Consider the following 15,609-nt stretch of genomic DNA (forward strand, 5'->3'; position numbering starts at 1 on the left):
GATTATAATAAAGAAGAGTCTCTCTCAATATTTTGATTTCAGAACAAACACCAATCACTTAAGATATGTACAAATTCTCTATGGAAAGTCTAAGCAGTTACTCAGATTGAAAGAAAGTCAAACTAGAGGGTCAGTCCATGTCATGAAACAATTAGCTGTGTGTGTGTGTGTGTGCGCGCGCGCATGCACATGAAGGTGATCACCTGACATGCTAAGCCACACAATGTGAATGTTTATCTTCCACATACAACTGACCTTTCGTTTAAAGTTTCACACAGTAATAGGTCTAAGTCCTCAAGCAGCTTTTCCAGCATACCAGAAAGTGGAGGGGAAACCAATTGAACAGAGTTAATTTTAAACTTTCAAACATGTTTATGAAGCACATTCTGCATAAATTCTTCAGGCTTGCCAGTTTTCCAAAGCCTGTGTAATAGGTTTTTAATAGCCAGAACAAAAGTGGATAACCTGTTTTCACAAAACGTATTATGCCCAAGCTGGAAAAATTTTAACTATGCTGGACCAACAAAATGTAATCTTTTCATAGGTGTGAAAACTCTGGATATAAAATGGTGATTGGGCTCTTATTAATACTATATTTAGCTTAAGGCCCAGAGGTGGAAATTATGAATTTCCATAAATTACTATAAAAGACTATAGATTTCCACTTTTTAAAAAGTGTATTAAATGAGAAATTTGAATACACACATTATTATATTGAGGTTGTTCTAAAGTGCTCAATGAATTTACTGTAGAATATTCAAAAGGCAAATAAATAAACCCTTAAAGTTATGCCTCCAGGGGTGCCAGAGTTGCTTGTGATGTGAATATAGAATTAAGGTTTTTCATTCTATTAGATCCTATTTGCCCAGAGTCACCAGATTTGAAATATTATACAAAGTAGTAGTTTCACAAATGTGCTGTACCCTAAGACTAAATTTAACTAGTTAAGTTTAGATACCCCAACACACTCAGGATTTATTGGAATGTAAAGGTGAAAATAATATAGAAAGATGGGACTTTTAACATTGGTTTAGGAAACAAATTTATTATCAGTTTCCACAGGGCTGGTGATCACAGCAACAGACCAGTTTTTCACTGTGGTCTTCCAAGCCAGGTATTGGACAGGTGATTTCACAGATCATAGAGCAAATTTATACCATGGAACCAAATACAGTTAACTAAGTTACTGTTCGCAACAACATCTGTTAATGAAAATGCAGTGTGGAATAAAAGTAGTCAATCCGAAATGGAAGCAGCAAGGTTGGAGGGACAGATACTTAAGGTTTCTTTAAAAAATTTAAACACATGCAGTTAAACAAAAAAAGAAGACTGTAAAAAGCATTGCATGGTCAGCAAACAAGACAGATTTGCAAGACCAAGTATGATACATAATCATGACTGAACTGAAAAATTAATAGGTATAGAAATTTAGTAATGAGACTACAGGTAGAAATGTCCATGTAAATACAGAAATCATTACAAACAAAATCGAAAATACTGTGTGGGAAACTACACTTAAAATTAAGTGTGTAAATTCACCCATGTCGATTTTGAACAAGGATTTCTTATCAGTTTCAAGGCTTGATATTCAAACTACAATTAATAGGTATTCAACACATGCTCAGGTCAGATTTGATAATTACAGCAAGACCCTGCTGTGACATGAGCCACAAGCTGAAAAAAAGTAGACATTACTGGATTAGTCAAGGTTTCTGCCATGTTTCACTTAAGCATACCAAAATTACACACTATGATGAATTCAGAGAATAATATTTACTAGAGAGTCCTAATGTAAAAAAAAACAAGGCAGGGATTCAAGTAGCAGGTCATTATAAACCATGAACCACACAAGTATTAAGAAAACGGGTATCTGGAAAAGTTTGCTGTGCAAAGATCAATATTCAGATTTTAAACCAGTATTTCAAAGGTTCAATACATCTATGGTCATGTTTATCATCCTGAGCAGGATGGAGTGCTTTATGATTAAACTATGCTAAATAAAGACCAGCCCAAATACAGTGATGTCCTGATCCAGTCAATATACCTTAGATACTGCAACAAGCCAAAAGCTGTAGTGCAGTTTTCAATTTCCTTTAGACAAAGCATTTAAGAGTCAGCAATTCATCACAGATATGCCTGGATAATAGTTAGCCAATGAAATAGTGATGCAGACAAAAGGTACCAGGTGAACAAGGAAGACCTACTGCTTAGTTGAATACCTGGCCCCTCTCCAACAGGACTGAACCCACAGGTGATAGTATGCATTAGTGCAACGTGCCTCCACAGGAAGGACAAGTTGATGCTTCCAAGATAGAGATCCAGTAAAATGTGGGATGATATAAGTAAGAAAAGCAGTCAAGAGGAGCCAAATATACTTCAGGATATAGGAGAGATACAAAATGCTTGTAGAGTGCAGTACATTAAACACACAAATTAAAAGCAGAGAAGACACTATTCAGAAGAATATTCACAATAAATTAAGACACAGTGCTACTTAGAGGAGCTGGCAAAACTGACCATACACAAGGCATCAACAGCAAGGCCTCAGAGTTGCAAAGATCAGGATAAACAAGCAAGTGAAAAGGTCCCTACAGTGGAAAACTAATATTCAAAGAAAAACATGTTTTAATAATACAGAGATATGCTGCAATAAGCACGTATCAAAATACCCCATCATCTTTGCAGTAAAATTCTCTGTAAGCAGTTGCCGCTACACTTGAGATTACAGTGCCAACATAAAGTTACCACACCACTTATATATTCTAGAATGTACACTTTGTCTTCATTTATTATCTTCATCTATAGAATGTTGATCAATTTTAATAACTCAGACTACTCGAACATGTTAAGAGGTTTATCCTCCCAGACTGCACCTCATTTAGTTCAGTTCACCTATTTCGTCTGCCATGTGTGAAACAAAAAGGAAAAAAATACTATTCAAATCATATGTGAACAGGACAGTGAAAAAATTAAATAACTCAGCAGGTTTTGAATAAGCCAAATAGTAAAGTGAAAGTTTTTCTGTTTATTATACTACTTCTTATTCAGGACCAAATCCAAAGTAAACATCTACCTGTTATCTGTCTTAATCTTGCACCCTATTTTCTTCATCTGTCTTCTCTTAGCACTTTTGACATTCTGTCCTGAGGACATGTTTTCCCTGCAGCCACTTTCTAAAACCTGAGATACAAGAAATATCTAAACTACTGTTAGATCTCTCAGCATTTGAATATTAAAAAGTTCAATTTCTCCTAAATGTCTCAGGTTTGCTTTACTACTCAAGCTGAGGCAAGTACTGTACATTATCAATCTATTATATGCAATATATTTAAACAGAGTACGCCATCACAGGGTTCCTTGAAAAGCATACAATTCAAAGCAGCAAGAAAAGTGCAATGCAATATTATTCAAATATTTGATAAACAGTACAACATGTCAAAACAAGTAAAAATGAGCTAGACTATAAAAGGCATTTTCTAAACAAGAGGCGATTGTTGAGATCATGAAGCCAATTTTCGTAGCCAATTGTCAAGCTGTCTAGTCCTCATTCCAGAAATTCTTTAAAAGTGGTTAGGAACTCATCTTAAAATACAAAACTCATTTTCAGATTCTCACAACCATTTTGAGAAATTTCTAGTCTGCATCTTGAATGCACTATCCCCTTATTTTTCCAACTATTCTCTTTAATGTCAGAACCTATTTACCAACCTCACACTCCCTTGTGGGCAAACCTGGACTTGCAACTCTAGAAGCTAGCTAACTTGGCAGAGCTTTCTCCCCCATGAATGTGAACATAGATGTGGAGAACAGAATGCATCTTGCCATTAGCATTGGAAAGGTTTTCAGAACTACTATAAAACTAGCAAGGCATATAACCTAAATCTACAAAGTCATTCATACCACTTATTCTGCTCTGTGTTTTTTAATTTAAGAAATAACCCTGCCACATCACAAAAATCCACCAGTTCTACATGCAGGCCCATCAGCGGATTACCCACAATCTTCAGCAGAAGAGAATTCTGCATATATCTCCTTCTGATTGACAGCCCAGCTTCATTGGACAAGCTATGTCACTCACCTGTATAGTTGTTGACTTGTATTTCACAGTAAACTTGTGGAAGTTGCTCAATCACATGGAGGCTAAGAAAAAAAAAAAAACATCACAACAGCGGCTTCTAATGTGACATTTGTGGCCATATCTCTTCCTTACCGATTTAACAGGCGTCGCATCACTGAACACATCTGTGAACTCCCAAGATTCACCATGCTCATAAATCAGTCCATTTTGGATTTATACAGATTTGTCAGATTTTTTCATCATTGCCCTACAGAACTCTGATACCCTGGATGACATCTCCAAAAACTGAAAGAAGACTGAAATAGACTGACAGCAAGAGCTGGTAAAACAGTCTGCAAAAGCATGGTAGGTACGGAATAGCAAGCTCAAAGGGTAAAGGATAAAACACTACATTTTACACAGACTATAAATTTGGATGAGGTAGCTCTTTGCTATGTGTTCTAAAGGTTACTGTAGATCCACCCCAACTATCACCCTTAGAAAAATAAATGTTAGAATTTGCTTACATCAACAATATTAGGGATCTTAATCTTGAACTGGATTAAAGAGATTTGAAACTTTTTTTTTTTTTTTTTTTTTTTTTTAAATACCAGTTTGAGTCTGATGGTGCCTGTTATGGCAATGGTGGATGAAAGGCAGAAAACAGCCATTAATTGGGAGCTAAGCCATCTTGGAGGCCACAATTACACACATCTACACGCACACTCATGCAGGGCCAAGTTCAAATACCAAATAACTAACCAGCTTGTGTTGAGGAATATGGGACTAATCACATGTAGAGATAAAGAAGTGTAGTGTTCGAAGTTGTAAAATTATGAAGAGAATTAGTAAAGTGGATACCGGCTATTAAAATGAGTTCACAATCACAAATGGAAACTTGAGGATATCTTTTGCATAAACATTACAAAGATATACTTCACTTACAGAACCATAAATTCACAGAATAAATTAGTAGTGTATTAGAAATTATGTCTTTAGGGACTTTCAAAATTCTGTTCAATGCAATTTTGAAGAAACTAGGTAAACGGGATTGGTGAGCTTTGTTGGGCTGAACAGGCCGTTCTTAAAATTGTTCTAATGAAATGTACTCGGAGAAAAAAGCCCAAGGAGAAAAGAAGAGAATGTGTACACTTCACATTGACACTAGACAGAATGAGATTTAAGCCCAGGACACTGGACCAACGAGGTAATTATAGTCATGCCTGAACATACAGCCTGATGCATTTTACTGGATGTTACTTTTTATACTTCATATTTCACACACACCCTATATGTAGACACACATTTAACATTTTAAAACTGTATTTATACATGTGTACAGAACTCTTGAGTTGATCTAAGTACACAAAAAACCTGCTTTAGATAACATGTTAGAAAGGCATCCATATTCACTATATCCTTGCCTTCCTCCTAGCAAAAGCATTCCTGCATTCATACACTAGTAAAACCCTCAGTCAAAAATCTGTAAGATATTGTATTAAATACCAAGTGCTGCTTCCCAGAATCAAAACTCATCACCTACCTACTCAACATATAGTGATTGCATACTAACCTTGCTGTGCATTGTCTTCTGCTTATTTACTCACAGTTGCTGTATGGCCGATTCATCGTATACTAGAACAGTCTGATTTGCAACGTTTGTAAAGTTTGTATAAATAATTCAATCTGTCTATTTTGCTGCACATACACACACATACAAATGAGATGAACGACTCAGCAGGAGAATAAAAACAGACGGAAGCTTTCATACTATAGTAAAGAAAATAAATCAGGACAAAGCCTTAGAAAGCCCAAAGGAAAATATGAAAAAGGGTTAAACTCCTTTTAATAAAGGAGTTAATTAATAATTTTATTCATGTTTAACTGCAGCATCAGGAAATATTCATTACTAACAGCAACAACAGAGTATGTTCTACAGAAAAATAAAATACTTTATACATACAAATAAAGTAAGACATTTACAATAAGGATGTTGAGGGAAACGTTTTATTATTATGTTTTTAAATCTCAATATAGGTGAAATTCATAACTGTGAGAAAATGATCCCATTCCTCTGTGCTCACCATAAAAGCAGCACCACGATGTGTAATATAAATTGCTAGAATACCACCACAAATTGATTCAAATGATCACTAAGACCCTCCTAAATGACATCAGGCTCAAGTACAGCACAGCTAACAGCAAAAGGAGGGGTGGGGTGTATTTAAAAAAAAAAAAAAAAAAAAAAAGAAAACTGCCACCAACAGGAAAATACACATAGGGCAATGCACTTGTTGTCCCAACTTTTTACTTCACCTTTCATGTTTATCACAACCATCTTTGCCATAGTGGTATGGACGAGCGGGAAGATGTTTTTGCAAGGATTTAAAAGTGCTCAGGATCAACCCATAACAATACAGGGTGTGGATTACATTACTATAAAGGAGGCCATTTTGTTACAGGCATTGTGAACATGTTTACGCATCCACTCTTTATTCTGAAATGAGTTTTGTCATATTTGCCATTGCAAATATTTTTTAAAAACTTTTGAGAAACAAATGTTGTGCAGTGGTCAGACTTCAAACTTTGTGATACTGAATTATTAAACTTCAAAGCTTTTAATAGCACCACTGACAAACAGTCTAGGCCCCAGGTTAAACCTCTTAAAACAGTATGGATGTTTAATGTCAGTTTACGTTTGTTTACAAAAGCCTCACAACTGAATCTCTGGATCCCAGTCTATGAAACTCACTGCCTATATCAATGCTAAAGACCAGAGCCTCAATATATCACCATTCTACTGCCATAAAAATTTTAAAAACAAAGTCCACCATGTTTCTTAGTGTTTGATTGGTTCTCGCATTACATTTACATTTATTTGCTGAGCAGATGCCAAAGCAACTTACAACTGATGTCAACATAATCAAGTAACATCAATTTAGGGACTGCTCTGAAAAAGTGTAGCAGGCCAGGTTACAAAAGTTGATTACCCACAAGTGAAGATCTATAAAGCCTACCATAACAAAACAATTATCAATTAACAATATATTAATCAAGATATCCACAGAGCAAAGATTCTTTCAAAATTGCATATCCCCCCACCTGTAAAAGTATTAAATCCTTTACAAGCTTAGAACTGTACTGGTTTAATACTGTTGGTTTGTAAAGCAACTTACAATGATATGCCATTGAAAGCTCTATACAAACAAAGTGTATCCATCCTGGTAGTACCCTCTAGTGATTAAGTTGAACTCTATTTCAATACCAAGACTGTTCAGTCCTAATCTGTGACTTAATATATGACTCTTGCTTACGTCACTTAAACTGTCTGTGATCCAAATTAAACTACATACCATTTAAACAATTGTTAAACTTCTTAACTGGTAAAGCATCTTGAGATTTTCGTTCACTATGGAGGTGGTTTATTTGAAATTGCCTCATCGAATTTTCAGATTGCTGGAAGCTTTGGCCCATGACTGCAACCTTCAGGTGCCAAGACTAAAATGAACCCTGGACAGGGCACGTTAACCTATTTGTGACTTTGAGTTGTGGAAGGAAATATAAAGGACCTCCTAAAAAAAAGCAGAATAAACAGTTAAACTTCCCCTCTTGCAGGGGTGGGGGGCTGGACTGGAATTTGAACCCAATCTCCTAGAGCTGTGAAATGGCAAATTTCCACTGTGACAATATTGAAATCAAGTCAGAAGTCGGAACTTTTGCCCACTGTTTCAGTTTAATTTGGCACACACCCTTATCCAATGTAATTAACAAAAATCAATCAATACACTGCAAATTTTCTTGATAACGTAGAAATTAAAAAAGAACACATTTCAAAACTGCCGTTTCCCTCTTAATATTTAATTTCCTTAACGTCTTTTGATTTACTGTCCCAAACATTTGCTTGCGGCGGGTTTTACCTGTCAAAATACAAGAGCAGAGTTGCCGGATCTTTCATCGCAGTCTAATCTCCTATACTTAACAGAATAGTCTTTACTTTAAACAGCGTTTTTCGTCCACATTACTGCAATGGCAAAATATACACATTTCAACCAAAGGACAAACAAGAGCGGAGGAAAAGAACTATACAAAAACTAACTTAGCTTAGGTTACCCTGGCGTCTCATTTTACTAACAAGGGCCCTTATGTCAGGAATGCCCAGCACAAGGATTAAAACATTATTCACATACCTACACATTCACATTAAGTAAAAGTGCAAACTACAGCAAAAAGCGGACTTCTTCGTGTTAAAACCCTGTTGGGTGTGATGATAAATGGCAAGTTAAGGAACCACGGCGGGAGTGTCGCAAAATTTTCAACATTTAAATTCTCTTTCCTCTCTGAAAATGCTGTGACAAGTTTGGCGTAAACGTATCCTACCGATCAGCTTACATGATAGATAGGTCTGTAAGAACGCGCCGGCCTTAACACCCGCAATGCTACGAAGGTCAATTTATACAAATATTTATAAAAAATAAATAAATAAAAACAGCTGCGCGTCTTTTGTCTCCTGCCAAAGTCCTCATTCCCTCATCGCAGGCTCTCCCAGCGCCCGACAAGCACGTCCCAGCACAGCTCAAGAGCCCGGCTTCGACCGCGGCAGCGCACTTCCGGTCTGTCACCTGTCCCGCTCGAAAACACCACGGCTTGCCGGATGCGTAGCCCTCCTCCTGGCGCGCGACCCATTACCCGCACTTCGGGGTTCGGCTCTCTTGTTACCTGTTTGTGAAGAGAAACTTGAAAGTGCTGGCGTGTTTGTTCGTCGGTCGCTCTTTCGAAGTGTATAAACTCGCCCTCGAAACGGCAAAGTGTACTTGGCATAAATTGACTGGTAAAATTACAGCATCCGCACTTTTATAAGCTTCAACTTGGACAACCGGTTGCTAACCCGCTTTTTATTTCAACTGCTATCACAAAACTTGGTCCGGACACCCTGTACACTAAGAAGAGGGGCGGTCTCAATGCATGGTCCACGCCCATTCCAAACACCTGTTTGCTTCTCGGGCTTGGGGAGAGTGGGCGTGGTCACGTGGGAGTAGCACAACGAAGAGGAGGCGGAGAGATGAATAATATTTACATATTTGTCCGGACGTTTTTTCCAAGAGTATAACCATTTCCTCTTTATTGCTGGGCATGGTAGGCGGGTGTCAGTTAATAATACTGGAATTGAGTAGAAAATGCACAGACTTGAAGATTTGGAGACTTCAAGGCAGTAATCAGGTTAAAAGTTTCACTTCAAAGTTTTGATGGCCAGGTACATTTGATGTAATAGGTACATTGGAATGTGCTTTATAAAAATAAACTGCATTTTATAAAGAAGCATACCGATCGAACAGGAAATTCATAAAGAGTGCAGCACAGTAATGCAACCCCTTGTCAGAACAGCACTCTGTAGTTTGCCTAACAGGACCGCATAATGGCAGGTGATGCTGTCATCTATCTGCTCAACAGAGTCTAGTCCCTGCTGGGAATAACAGGGCAGCAGGGTGAGGGCATGGCTTTTTGATTTCTCTGGTGCATTCAATACCATACAGCTGGGAGAGAAACTCAGTGAGTTTCAATGAGGGTTGATCTTACCACCATGTCCTAGATAATGGGTTACTTTACTGGTAGACAGACCACAGTTTGTGCTGCTGAAGGACTGTGTGTCAGGCATGGTCATGAGTACCACAAGGGCTCCCACAGGGAACAGTGCTGGCTCCCTTCCTGTTTATCCTGTACACCTCAGACTTCAGATACAATTCTGAGTCATGTCATCTGCAGAAGTTTTTATAATGACACAGACACAGTTGGCGATATCAGTGGCAGGCAGGAGAATGAATACAGGACACTGGTGAAGGACCTTGTTGAATGGTGCAGAATGAATCACCTGCAGCTTAACATCAATAAGAGAAAGGAGACAATCAAAGGCTTCAGATGGGTCGAGCTTATTTTGCCTCCAGTTCTCAATGAAAGTGGTAAGGAGTACCTAAGGGTGCATCTGAATGGCAGGCTTGAGTGGAGTACCAACATATAATCTGTATACAAGAAGGGTCAGAGTCACCTCTATTTCCTGAGGAGTTTGATGTTGTTTAGTGTATGCAGGTCACTCTTACATGTTTTCTAATCATTCTTTATTGGCCAGTGTTAATTTTTCTATGTGGTAGTGTGCTGGGGAAATGACATTAGAGCAATCCAATCTTGGGAGTTAGAAGTATTAGAATAAGAGATCACTCAAGAAGCTGCTTGCTATCCCGGAGAATGACACTCACCCCTGTATGAAGTTTTGGCTAAGCAGAGGAGCACATTTAGTAACAGACTGAGACAATTGCATTATTTCAAGGAGCACCATGTGAGGTTGTTTGATGGTCCAAGATGGTCTTGTTCTCTGTTTGCTGAATGGTACTGAGCCAGTGTACCACACATCTTAACAGAAAATGACATTACATGCAACATACTGTTCCAATGACTGACATTATGTACTGTGGAATTGTACAATAAGTATGAATAATTCTAATCACTTTACACTTTGTAAATACATACACTTTGTTCATTTACTTATAGACAATTCTTGTTATATTTTTGTGCTTTGTAAGCACACTTAAGATTATGATCATTCTTGCTAGATGCATATTTGTTCCTTTTTGGTCTGCTGCTAGTAACTCTGCAATTCCCTTTAGGGTTAATAGCATGTGTGTGTGTTTGTCTGTCTATCTATCTATCTGTCACATCTATCCATGTAGAACTGCTGTCTCGTAGCTTCCAGAGACTGGGGTTACATCCTAAGCCTGAACAATTTCTCTGTAGAGTTTACATGATTAGTGCGAGATTTTTCCACAGAATTTCAGTATTTTCCCACATCCCAAAGACAGAGCTGGTTCCAACAAGGTGCTGCTTGTGTCTACATTAAGTAATTTAAGATAACACCGGGGGGATGGACAGGGGGTTACACTGTTTATAATAACAGTTTCCATTCCTGTTCCTAAGCAAGAGGATGCCCTACCTGACAAAGCATGGCATCACATCCTCTCCTTCCTAACTCTCCTACCCTTCCACTCTGGGAAGGATAAAAAGAGGCAACAACAGAAAATTATTAATTTCACCAGTAGTTGCCATAATAATAATAATAATAAATTACATTTATATAGCGCCTTTCTCAGTACTCAAAGCGCTATCCACACAGGGAGGAACCAGGAAGCGAACCCACAATCTTCCAAAGTCTCCTTATTGCAAAGCAGCAGCACTACCACTGCGCCACCTGTGAGGATATAAGGCACACATTGGTGTTTAAATGGGTTATGGGGGTTAGTAGTTAAGGCTTTGGACTTCAAACTCCGAGGTTGTGGTCTATAATCCCACTACTGGCACTGTGTGATCCTGAGCAAGTCACTTCACCTGCCTGTGCTCTGTCTGGAAAAACAAAAGACATGTAACCAGTTTTATCTCTCAAATGTTGGAAGTCACTCTGGAATAAGGCATCGGGCAAATAAAATAGTAACAATAATGTTACACTGTTACTATATGAGAGGAACAAACCATCATACTTTCCTCGTCTTTTCATTTGGACTTACTATTTTAATTTGCATTCAAAGGGAATTCCCCAGTGGGGACACTTTCTATTCTAAACATCTTGTTCTGTAATAAATGTGATCCAGCAGAGTTACTTGTTGCTAATGTACAGTAAGTTTGCTTTTAGCCTTTTCCTTTGAATAAAACCAGACAATGTAGTTGGCATCCCATTTCTTTTGGACCCGGTGTTTTTTCCCCAACTGACCACTAATATATATATATATATATATATATATATAAATTAAAGGAACACTTTGAAAACACATCAGATCTCAATGGGAAAAAAATCATGCTGGCTATCTCAACTGATATGGACTGGGTAATTGTTAGGAACGAAAGTATGGCAGCCACATCGTTTGATGGAAATGAAAATGATCAACCTACAGAGGGCTGAATTCAAAGACACCCCAGAAATCAAAGGGAAAAAATGATGCAGCAGGCTAGTCCATTTTGCCATAATTTCATTGAAGCAACTCCAAATTGTACTCAGTAGTTTGTATAATGAGTCAGGAGCAATGAGAAGCCATGTGCTGGAAAAACGATTATAAGGAGTCAGTCACACATCGGGTGGACAAAGGACTGTGAGCATGGTAATGACCTGCTAGAAGGATAACGGGTTATTTTGGGCAGAAGAGAGCTCCTATTATTCCTTCTCAGTAATTTTCTGGGCATACAGCAGACCTTAAAGTATACTTCTCAGAGATGGTAGTGCGATGCCAGAAGAACTCCTGGGCAGTCCTTAAGTGTGTCTCTGGCCCTCAGTCCAGGGAGTTGGGAGCAGAGTGAATATAAGAGCTGACTTGGTATATAAAACTGTAAACAAACAGGCAATTTGAATCAATGATGAGAAACTTCCTAAGAAGGACCCCACTGTTGGGCAGATTGAAGATAAGCAGTGGAGCGAATAGGAGCTGCAGAGAAGTTGGGGAGGAGCCAGGAGTTGGAAACCACGAGAAGCCATGTGCTGGAAAGCAGATTATAAAGAGTCAGCCATGCATCAGATGGCCGAAGGACTGTAAGCGTGATAGTGATATGTGCACAATGCAAAGTGAGTCACAATATGTCTTGATGTCTAAATAGGTATATTTGTTGTTTTGGAGGTGCTCTCTCTGGGTCCTAACAGTGAGGACATTTCTTAAGCCTGCTAGGGTTATGCAGTTGCTTGTTCATGAAGGGGCTTAACTGTTCATTCTATGTGATGTCTCCATCTCTACCATCTCAACACATGCACAAATTTATATACAAACAATAGTTGCATGAATGTCTGGAATAAATATATTAATGTTTTTTAACAAAGGATCATTTCCATCTACACATATCAGTATCAACTGTATATAAATACAAGTACACAAGGGTGCAGATTCAAAAATAATAAGCCAACTTGGCAGTCTTTGTCATTAATGTCTGGTATGCAGCAGGATGCTGGTGCCCACATCACATAGGCACATGTTTACTTTGCATTTTGATTAGTCTTTTAACAGCGCACATGCTCTAAAGTAACATACCTGAGTGAAATTAACTTGACGGGCAGGCTTTAACATGGGCAAATGCCAGGCATCAGCACAATATCTAGAGGGCATGAACACACAGCTTGGGGCCTTATTGATCAAGGAGCTATATGTGGTTGAAAATTGAAATCCCATTTATATTTTTTTGAGCTAGTGTTTATCACAAAATATCAAAGATAAAAAAAAAGGTGAAAAACATTTTGACTTAATGGGAGATTCCAAGTTAAAATCAGAAACCATTTGATGTTGTGCTCACTGTCATTTCAAAACAAAAGCTTGTATGCAATGGTTTTGTTTCAGTTTTCTGCTTCGCTTTCTAGATTAAAGGCCACAGGTGCATCCAATCCATGCAAACTTTACCTCAAAGCACACAAAGACAAAGCACAATTGTTTAGCAGAAACCCAACCCCCCCCCCCCACCCCACCCCCCCGGAGGCCGGTCTCTAAAACTGAAGCTGCTCCAGAGAGTTCAGTTCAGTTTAAAGGGGTTTCATTTTCATGACAAAAACTCTACCTACATTTTCTATATGTACAGTATTTTGGTCCAGTTAGATTACTGTTAATACTTATTTCATTTAGTTGATACCTTTATCCAAGAGACTTACAACATTTGAGAAATAATTGATTACATTTCTTTTGGTTTTCTAATTGGTGCACGGACGGGTGAAGTGACTTACTCAGGGTCACATAATATCAGTAGTGGGATTTTGAACCCACAACCTCAAAGTCTTAACAAACTCAGCAAACTACTCTGGATGGGACACTAATAAGTAATAAATAATAGTTTATGAGAATAAACCAGAAGCTTTACTGGCACCCGCCAGTTCCAGACTTGTGTTGGGACCACCCAGCTCCCTTACTCTGTATGGGTGTCCTGATAAACTGCAAACCCAGCAGATGCCGATTATACAACTTCTCTGGCAGATCAGTTAAAATGGAAAGAAAGTCACACCCATCCAATATGAGCTAATCCCCCCTAACCCCCCCCCCCCTTGTCTCCAATGAGTCACCTGCCAGGTATGCAATGACATAGACGCAGTACAACAAACTTATCATAAACTGCTGGTCAGGCCTGCCAGGAAACTTCAGGTAAACTCCTCTCCATGCATGCTACCAGAACAGTAAATAGTTAGGAGAGGTTTAGGGATTGTAGTTTTTAAAAATAAAGACAACCCAAAAATAAATCTCTATTACATTTTTTATCATAACCCCCTGTAAGGCTACCTTACATATCTGAAGGTGAAGAGGCTGTCAGACTAATAGTAGCAGAAGAAAAGCACAGACAGCATGCCATTGTTGACAGGCTAAGATAATGGTAGGGTGACCTTCTCACCTCATTTTCTAATTTCACTAGTATCGGTCTTCTGAGTCATAGTTGTCCATGGCATCAGGATCATCACTTTTCCTTTGTGTCTCAGCTGCATCAGCTCTCTTAGATACCAAGTGAATCATTCACATCTTGAGGTGAGGGTCATTGGACCCCCCCCAATCCCTCTAATCTGTAGAAACTGTTTCCAGATGTTAATAAGAAACTCCTGGACCCTCCCAGGCAAGCAAAGAGACAGAAACCCTCCAGCATTTTCTAAGTCTTCCACTGCACTTACATGGCACCTTAACTAGATGCCCAAACCATCTTACCTGGGCACTTCTCAGTCCAGAGAGGCAGCACGCACTACTTCAATGTCGTGTATCAAGAACACAGAGTAGGGTGTTTCCTGATGTCCTGGCTAACTGCCAATCACGGCCTGGTCATATATCCTAATCAACCCCTAACCCCCCGGTCTCTAATTGGAGAATTGTTTCTCTCACCACTTCATCACCTAATAACTAATGCGTGGTGAGCATACTGGCATAAAATGGCTGCCGTCGCATCATCCTGGTTGACGCTGCACATTGGTGGCCTCCCCCTTCTCTATGTAAAGTGCTATATAAATGCAATGTCTTCTACAATGTACTGAGCAGCCCCTCATCCTATTATGGAGAATGAGCCCATCAGCTTTGAATAGGAAATTCATTTTGGCCAGTTAGAACTAAAACCTCATTCTTTTTTTTTGTCACACTCTCAGGATTGTAGCCATAAGTGAGGATGAAAATAATAATACTACATTTTATTTATATCATGCCTGTCCCATGCTCAAGGAGCTTCACTGAGTCTCAGGAAGAAAGCAGGGTATATATAGTGCCCTCCATAACGTTTGGGACAAAGACATATTTTTCCTTGATTTACCCCTCTGCTCCACAGTTTAGAATTAATAATCAAACAATTCAGTCCTTGTGTGTGATCAAAGTAGACATGGCAGACTTTTGTTTATGGGGATTTGCAGACATTTTGGTCACATAACACTTTTCTACATTATCCCCCCCATCTTAGGGCACCATAATGTTTGTGACAATTGGTGTCACAGGTGTGTGTGATCTCTCAGGTTTGTTTCATGGCTTCATAAGTTACCTCAGTTTGCCTCTACCCTTTGGAGTCTGGAGTTGCCAATGTTCAACATG

At 38.6% G+C, this 15,609-nt stretch overlaps 1 protein-coding gene across 6 annotated transcripts in view; it reads right to left on the reverse strand.

Moving 5' to 3' along the window:
* The window catches only part of lima1a (LIM domain and actin binding 1a), a 131,718-nt gene that overhangs the window by 56,396 nt on the left and 59,713 nt on the right, over positions 1-15,609 (reverse strand). Inside the window, exons 1-2 of one of the 6 annotated variants that reach the window (XM_028798550.2) lie at positions 8,774-8,992; positions 4,079-4,140 (exon numbers count right to left, since the gene is read on the reverse strand). The exons of 2 other annotated variants lie outside the window; for them this stretch is intronic. The gene's annotated coding sequence lies outside the window, so the exon portion shown is untranslated. Of the gene's footprint in view, positions 1-4,078; positions 4,141-8,773; positions 9,046-15,609 lie in introns of those variants that run through there. 3 more of the 6 variants (XM_028798551.2, XM_028798549.2, XM_051925055.1) reach the window with 3 other exon arrangements.

This window comes from Erpetoichthys calabaricus, chromosome 3 (genome assembly GCF_900747795.2).
Source record: "Erpetoichthys calabaricus chromosome 3, fErpCal1.3, whole genome shotgun sequence".
Lineage (NCBI taxonomy): Eukaryota > Metazoa > Chordata > Cladistia > Polypteriformes > Polypteridae > Erpetoichthys > Erpetoichthys calabaricus.